The sequence below is a fragment of the Nicotiana tabacum genome, chromosome 21 (assembly GCF_000715075.1).
Source record: "Nicotiana tabacum cultivar K326 chromosome 21, ASM71507v2, whole genome shotgun sequence".
Lineage (NCBI taxonomy): Eukaryota > Viridiplantae > Streptophyta > Magnoliopsida > Solanales > Solanaceae > Nicotiana > Nicotiana tabacum.
The window spans coordinates 47,891,202-47,898,433 of record NC_134100.1 but is presented as its reverse complement, the minus strand read 5'-3'; positions in this window follow the sequence as shown (position 1 = coordinate 47,898,433).

Sequence of the window (7,232 nt, the reverse complement as noted above, 5' to 3'; positions counted from 1 at the left end):
AAAGAGTAAACAATAGTAGAAGTAAGGACAAAGGGTAACTCCGAGGCCTGCGAGCACCAAACAGGTATACCTTGAAGTCTCCAAAATGTATGGTCAAATCACCGATGCCTAGCCTGAGCTGAAGTACCTGGAACTACACAAAAATATGCAGAAGCATAGTGTGAGTACACCATAACGGTACCTAGTAAGTATAAAGCCTAACCTCGGTAGAGTAGTGACGAGGCCAGGTCAAGACACCTACTAGGATAAGAGAAACTGAACAAAGTACAGTATAGGCAAATAATGAAAGATGAGGAAATAAATGGCTATAAAGCAGTTCAATAATGTAAGCTAACAATAGAATTTAAAGAAATAAAGGCAACAAGGAATGAACACATGATAAGAACATCAAAAAAATAACACGGACAAATACAAAGTAGGGCAAATAAAGAGCTAATAAAATTGTTTAACCAACAAGCCTCTTTAACATAGAATGTACAACAAGAATTACAACCGAGGTACCGCCTCGTTTTCACATTTTACAAATTCAAAATCACAACCTTTCCTTATACCGCAGTGTGAGCCTTATATTTAGATAGTTTGAAATATTTTTTCTGAAATAGCCACACGCACTTTAGCCCCGTTATGTCACCATGTGGCTTCAGGTAATTCCTTTACTAGCAACACACACATAAATCCCACCTTATGCCGCCGCATGCACATTAACCCCTATCTTTATATCGTCGCATATACATCAATATCACAACACAATAACAACTCGCACTGCAAGTGCCCATATGCCACAACTTGCCAAAATCAACAATACAAAAGTTACCACAACATATAGCCCAAGGCTCAACCACGATGTGAACAAGAATCTCAATAATAACAAAATGAATGAGAATTACTCAACAAAGAAAGATATCTCAATAATCAACAACTACAAATAAGAATAACTCGACAATAAATGAGGTAATATAACAACAAGAGAGACAACAAAAGACAATTAAGGCATATAAGAGCATGTGTGACAATAAATGATAGAGCATGTGATAACAATATCAAGTAAAGCATGTAAGAGCAATTTAATAATGGAATATCTAACATGATATTTCAATTTCTCATTAAATGCATGAAAGAGTCTAAGAGTCTAAACCGGTCGAAATACCACATATAAGCCCGTGTACACACTCGTCACCTCGTGTACATATTTTTCACATAATCCAAATAACACAAATCAACTCAAGTCCTAAGGGGTAGTTTTTCCCCCACAAAGTTAGACAAGATACTTACCTCAAACAAGACAAATCAATCCACTAATAAGCTTTTCTCGTGAAAATCTAACTTCGAACGGCTCGAATCTAGCCAAAATAACTTAATACCATAAATACAAACCATAAGAAGCAATCCCGGATAATAAAATTACAATCTTTAAAGAAAATAAAAAAGTCAACCCCGGGCCCGCACCTTGGAACCCGGCCAAACTTACAAAATTCGAACACCCATTCCGATACGAGTCCAACCGTACCAAAATTATCCAATTCCGACCTCAAATCGACCTTTAAAACCTCAATTTATAGTTTAGGAAAGTTTTTACAAAATTTTCAAATTTCTCCAACTCAAATCACTAGTTAAATGATAAAAACAATGATGGAATCATGAATATTACACAAATCTGAGTAAAAAATACTTACACCGATCCAATCCTAGAAAATTTCCTCCAAAATCGCCTAAAACCGAGCTCTCTTACTCAAAATGTGGAAAATGGAATAAACCCTTGATTCACTCACATTTCTGCCTATTTATTCCGCACCTGCAGACCAACAACTGCTTCTGCGGCTTCACATCTGCGAAACATCATCGCAGATGCGGCTTCTCATTAAGCCTGGGAGAATCGTTTATGCGGACCAATATGCGCACCTGCACGTCCGCTTCTGCAGAGAAACAACCGCACCTGTGGTCCCTCACCAAAGTCCAAATTCTGCATCTACGGAGCCCTGCCCGCTTCTGCGGCTGCGCATCTGCGCGCCTATATCCTCACCAGCGGAGCCAGTCCACCAAGCCCAAAACCGTTTCTGCGGTGCCGCGAATGCACCACACTTTAGCATTCTCAGCATTTCCTTCTAACTGCTCAAAGGTCCGAACTCAACCCAAATCACATATGGGGCTCCCGGGACCCCGTTCGAACATACCATCAAGTCCCAAAACACAACACGAACCTACTTGAGGCCTTATATTACATCAAACAACACCAAATCTACGAATCACACCCCAATTCAAGCCTATAGAATCAATGAACATTCAACTTCTAAAACTAATGCCGAATCATATCAAACCAACTCGGAATGAGCTCAATTTTTGCATGCAAGTCCCAAATGATACAACAGACCTATACCAACTCCAGGAATCACAATCCAAGCCCGATATTATTAAACTCAACCTTCAATCAAACCTTTCAACCTTCCAAACCTTCAATTTTTCAACTTTCGCCAAAAAGCACCAAATCAACCTACGAACCTCCAAATCAATATCCGGACATACGACCAAGTCCAAAATTACCATACAAAACTACTCGAACCATCAGAACTCCATTCTGAAGTTATCTACACAAAAGTCAAACTCCGATCAACTGTTTTAACTTAAACTTCCAACTTTAGGACTAAGTGTCCCAATTTACTCTGAAACTCTTCCGAAACCAAACCAACTACCCCGACAAGTCACCTAACTATAATTGAACATAGAGGAGGTAAATTAATAGGGGAACGATACTAAAATACTCAAAACTACCGGCCGGAACGTTACAGGCTGTATGAGAAATTAACTAAGTAATAAAGTATGCTAAACAACTTAACAGAATCACAATATCTCGTAAAACTGCTAGAAGTATTAATTTGTGTAGATACATATACTATGACCCTTGAGATCTATGCTGGATATTGTAAGAACTAACTAATCTAGCTCATGCTTGCCCCACACACAAACTAGATAATTTAAATCCATACAAACAACACATATAATATGGATTTGATGAAAAGCAACTGTTCTAAGAGTTAAAATCTTACTTGCCTTGAAAACAACAAACTTTTACTTTATTTGAATGCTCAAACTATCCAAATGATCTTCAATAGCCACAATTTATTCAAAATAATGAGTAACGAATCCAAATTATTCTAGGAGAACTATTCTCGTAATTTTAGGATAGTCCGAAGTCACAATCAACTCTCGGTCAACTTCAAAGTCAATCCTCAGGTCAACGGATCAAAATCCGAAATAAATTTTATGGCATGTTACCTGTTGGCTAAAGAGTTTAAATCTATAATTAAAATTCAATTTGGATATCATTTGGTTGGTCAAAAGTCCAACCTACCATTTTTAGGTCTGGTATAAAATATTCAATTTTAGCCTTTGAATCTCCTATTTTATTGATTTAAACTATATCAAAATCAAGTATGATCTCAAGACTAGTGTAGAAAAATCATACATTAAACTACAGATCAAAACTCTAACTTTTCTCCTTAAACGAAGCTCAAATCCCCGAAATGTGCTAAAAATGGTTGTTGTATGAACTGATATTTATAGGTTGTACGAGTACTCTTCGGGACCTGTAGCATCCGAACTTGATCTTTGCAGTCTCGATCAATAGCTCACAGTCGCACAGAAGCTCTGGCCAAAAAATTGGCCGGGCTGACATTTCTCTACGCGATTGCGACACCCTCTATGCTGATGCATGTCCATCTAACTCTTCGCGATCACAATACCCTCCATGCCATCCCATTTAAGGAAGCTAGCACCAAAAAAATTCTACAACATGCAATATTCATCCAATGGTTCTAAAGTACAATTGAGCCCCTCAAGTCCTAAACCAACTATACCCGTAGGTCCCAAAATACCATATGAACCTCTGAACCAGCATGGATTTGATTTGATTTTTTCAGTTTTTGACCTGAACAATTCATAGTAGCATGAAATCACAGAAATTAATCAAGAACAATAGATATAACAACAAGGTATATAAATTAGAGATAGGATAAACGTGCTTATCAAAATAAGATAACCAAAGCAAAATTCATTCATATATAGACATGATATGCATCAGGTAGTACCTATTTGAATGCTTCTGAATGAGTTTAGGATGATCATGTATGCTCAAGACTCATTCATAATCAATATAAGTATATCCCATGTGCTCCAACATAATCCAGCACATCCCACATGCTCCAACACGATACGCATATCACCTGCGCTCACATGACCCAATATAACATGGGTAATCGCCTAATTGCGGAGGGATAGATCCATACCCAAGCACCATACGGAAATGCATCATGCCATAACATATCAATAGCATAATAACTGTACGACAATAGTCATCATGCCATAATAATAACAATCCACTCACAATATCCAAATGTGCCAAAATCATATCAATCCATATTAAGATCTCCATACCCAAGGATGTATGTATTATCACACCCCTTTTTTTATACCTCCTTAAAAAGATAAAAGTATTTTTAAAGAGCGAAAGTATTTTAGATTTTAAAGACAATAAAATATCGTGCTTCAAAAGGATTTTCCGGAGTCGCCACTTGGCATTGAATTTTAGTATGCCACGACGTCACTATTTTAAAACAATATTTCCTTTAAACCCATTTGACTGAAAAATCAGTTTGCAAAAGAAGATGTAAGGGAGTTTATTTGACTCGAGGAGAAGGTATTAGGCTCTCCCAAGCCCCGTGAAAAAAAGATTGCATAGTTGATCTAATTGGCTTTAAAAAACACTCTAATTAAGGTTAAAACAGACCAAAAAAAAATAAACATAAAAGAGGTTCGATGTTGTCCCCACCTAAATAAAAAAAAAATAGTAAGAAAAATAAGAATACAAAAATTCCTATACTACGCCTCCTCAATGTCATCCGCATTTAGCCTTTATTTACACATATTTTGGGACATTCCCGTGATAAAATTTTCTACAAACTCTGGGGAATTCCTCTGATAATAAATTAAAGAAGACAACTTCTTACCTCAATTCCGGAAATAAATACACACCCTAATGTGGCCTACCCAAGTGTGGACGACCTAAGCATACCCTTAGTGTTCAAAGCAATAAACAAATAACAAAAAGTAAAATAAATGAAAAACTAAATAAAAGAAAAATTAATTTCATACTCATGCTCTTTAACATTTTTTTAATTACTTGGATGAAGCCCAGTCCTAAAATATGTAAGAAAAATTTAGGAAACTTTACATAATTGTCACAGTTTAAAAAAAATATAACAAATTCTTAGCATGAAACCCAATATTACAGTTGCGGCAGGAAAATATTTATATTTGTAGCACACAGTTCCATTAAAATAGGAATATTAATTATTAATCCCTAAACATAAGCAATTTGAATGGAAAGTCAATAATTCTTTGTACAAAAATCATGCCTTTTTTTCTCTTTATCTATTAGCTTTCCTTCTTTTTCTTCATCTTCTTAATTTTGTTTTCTGCCGAAACCAATATATTTTCTAAATTTATTTTATTTATTTTCTTTTTAATTATCTTTCTTAAGTTTTTCTCTTCCTTCTTTCTTCCTTTCTTAACATAAAGATCTTATTTCGATAATAATATATGTTAATATATACAAAACATATATATAAAAAATATACATTGAATTAACACATATAAAATATACAAAAAATACACATAAAAAATATATCTTCAATTAAGATGATATTTAGACATGTGAAATATACATAAAAAAATATATCTTAAAATTAATTAGGATGGAATATAAATATACAAAAAAATATACATAAAAAATACATCCTGAATTAAAATGGCACTTGACATATAAAATATATTTGAAATATACATTAAATACATCTTAAAATAAGATGGCACTTCACAAATAAATATACAACAATTATATACATAAAAATAGATTTTGAATTAAAGTGATACTTGATATACAAAGTATAAAAGACGTATAAATCAATACATCTTGAATTTATGTGGTATTCACATATGCATACGATTTTCAAAAATGGAGTGAAGAAGATGAATATTGGAAAGGGAGAATGGAGATGGACAAAAAAAGTACTTCCTGTGATTAATGAGTCAGTTAACTTATTAAATATTGAGCTTGATTTTTATAATATGCTAATAATAAAAAAAAAGTGCTCTTTATGAAATAAACAATAAATGATGCTTTTTTTTAAAATAATAGTTAAAAAAGGATCAAGCGTGTAAAAAAGCCAAAAATGTAATCATCTAACGGGCTGGTCATCTCCAACTCCCACGGCCCATTTTCAAGCAAATCAGATCAAAATATCCGTACAAATAAGGGAGAGTAAAGATTCAGATCATACAAGAAAAGAAAATATAAAATAACAATAAATAAGTATATGGTTGATCAAAACATGATAAGATCCACTCACTATGCCATTAATCCATCCACATATTACCTCGCCTCTCAACTCCTAAAGACTAAACCACTCCCACATGATATTTTTGCTATTAATCCTCATTTAACTATCAGAGTAAAATCATGCTTATGACTCCAACAGGCGAACATCTCAAACACATAAACTTGGGTGCACATCACTGTAACGAGTCCTTTAAAGCCTGAATAATATAGTATAAATTTTAGATGATAGCACGGGAAGCAACCTTGCAAATAGGGATTTAACGTCAAGTAAAGCTCAAACTGTAACGACTCTGTCGATTGTTTTGTGTATTTTAGTCCCGCTTCCCTATTTGATATTCCCCATATGTGTATTTAATGTTGGGTGACTTGCGGGATGGTTGGGATTGGTTTTGGGAAGGTTTGGAGTTTATTGAGACACTTAGTCTCGTTTTTGGAAGCTTACGTTGTAAGAGTTAACCAAGGTTTTACTTTTGAGTAAACGACCTCGGATATGTATTTTGATGGTTCCAATAGGTTTGTGTGATATATTTTAGATTTAGGCATATGTTCGAATTTGAATTTGGATGTTCCTAGGTTGATTTGGCTCTAATTGTCGAAAGTTGGAAATTTGAAGATTTGGAAAATTTATAAGTTTGATCGAGAGTTGAATTTGAGGCTATCAGGTTCAGATTGTTGTTCTGAAAACTGAAATAGGTCCATTTTATTATTTGGTTCTTGTGTGCAAAGTTTGGGTTCATTCCGGATTGGTTAGGCTTGAATCAAATTCGCTTGGTTTGAAGTTGGAAGTTTATAAACTTAAGAGGTTGATCTTGATCGACGATACCTGGTTTTAATGTTAATT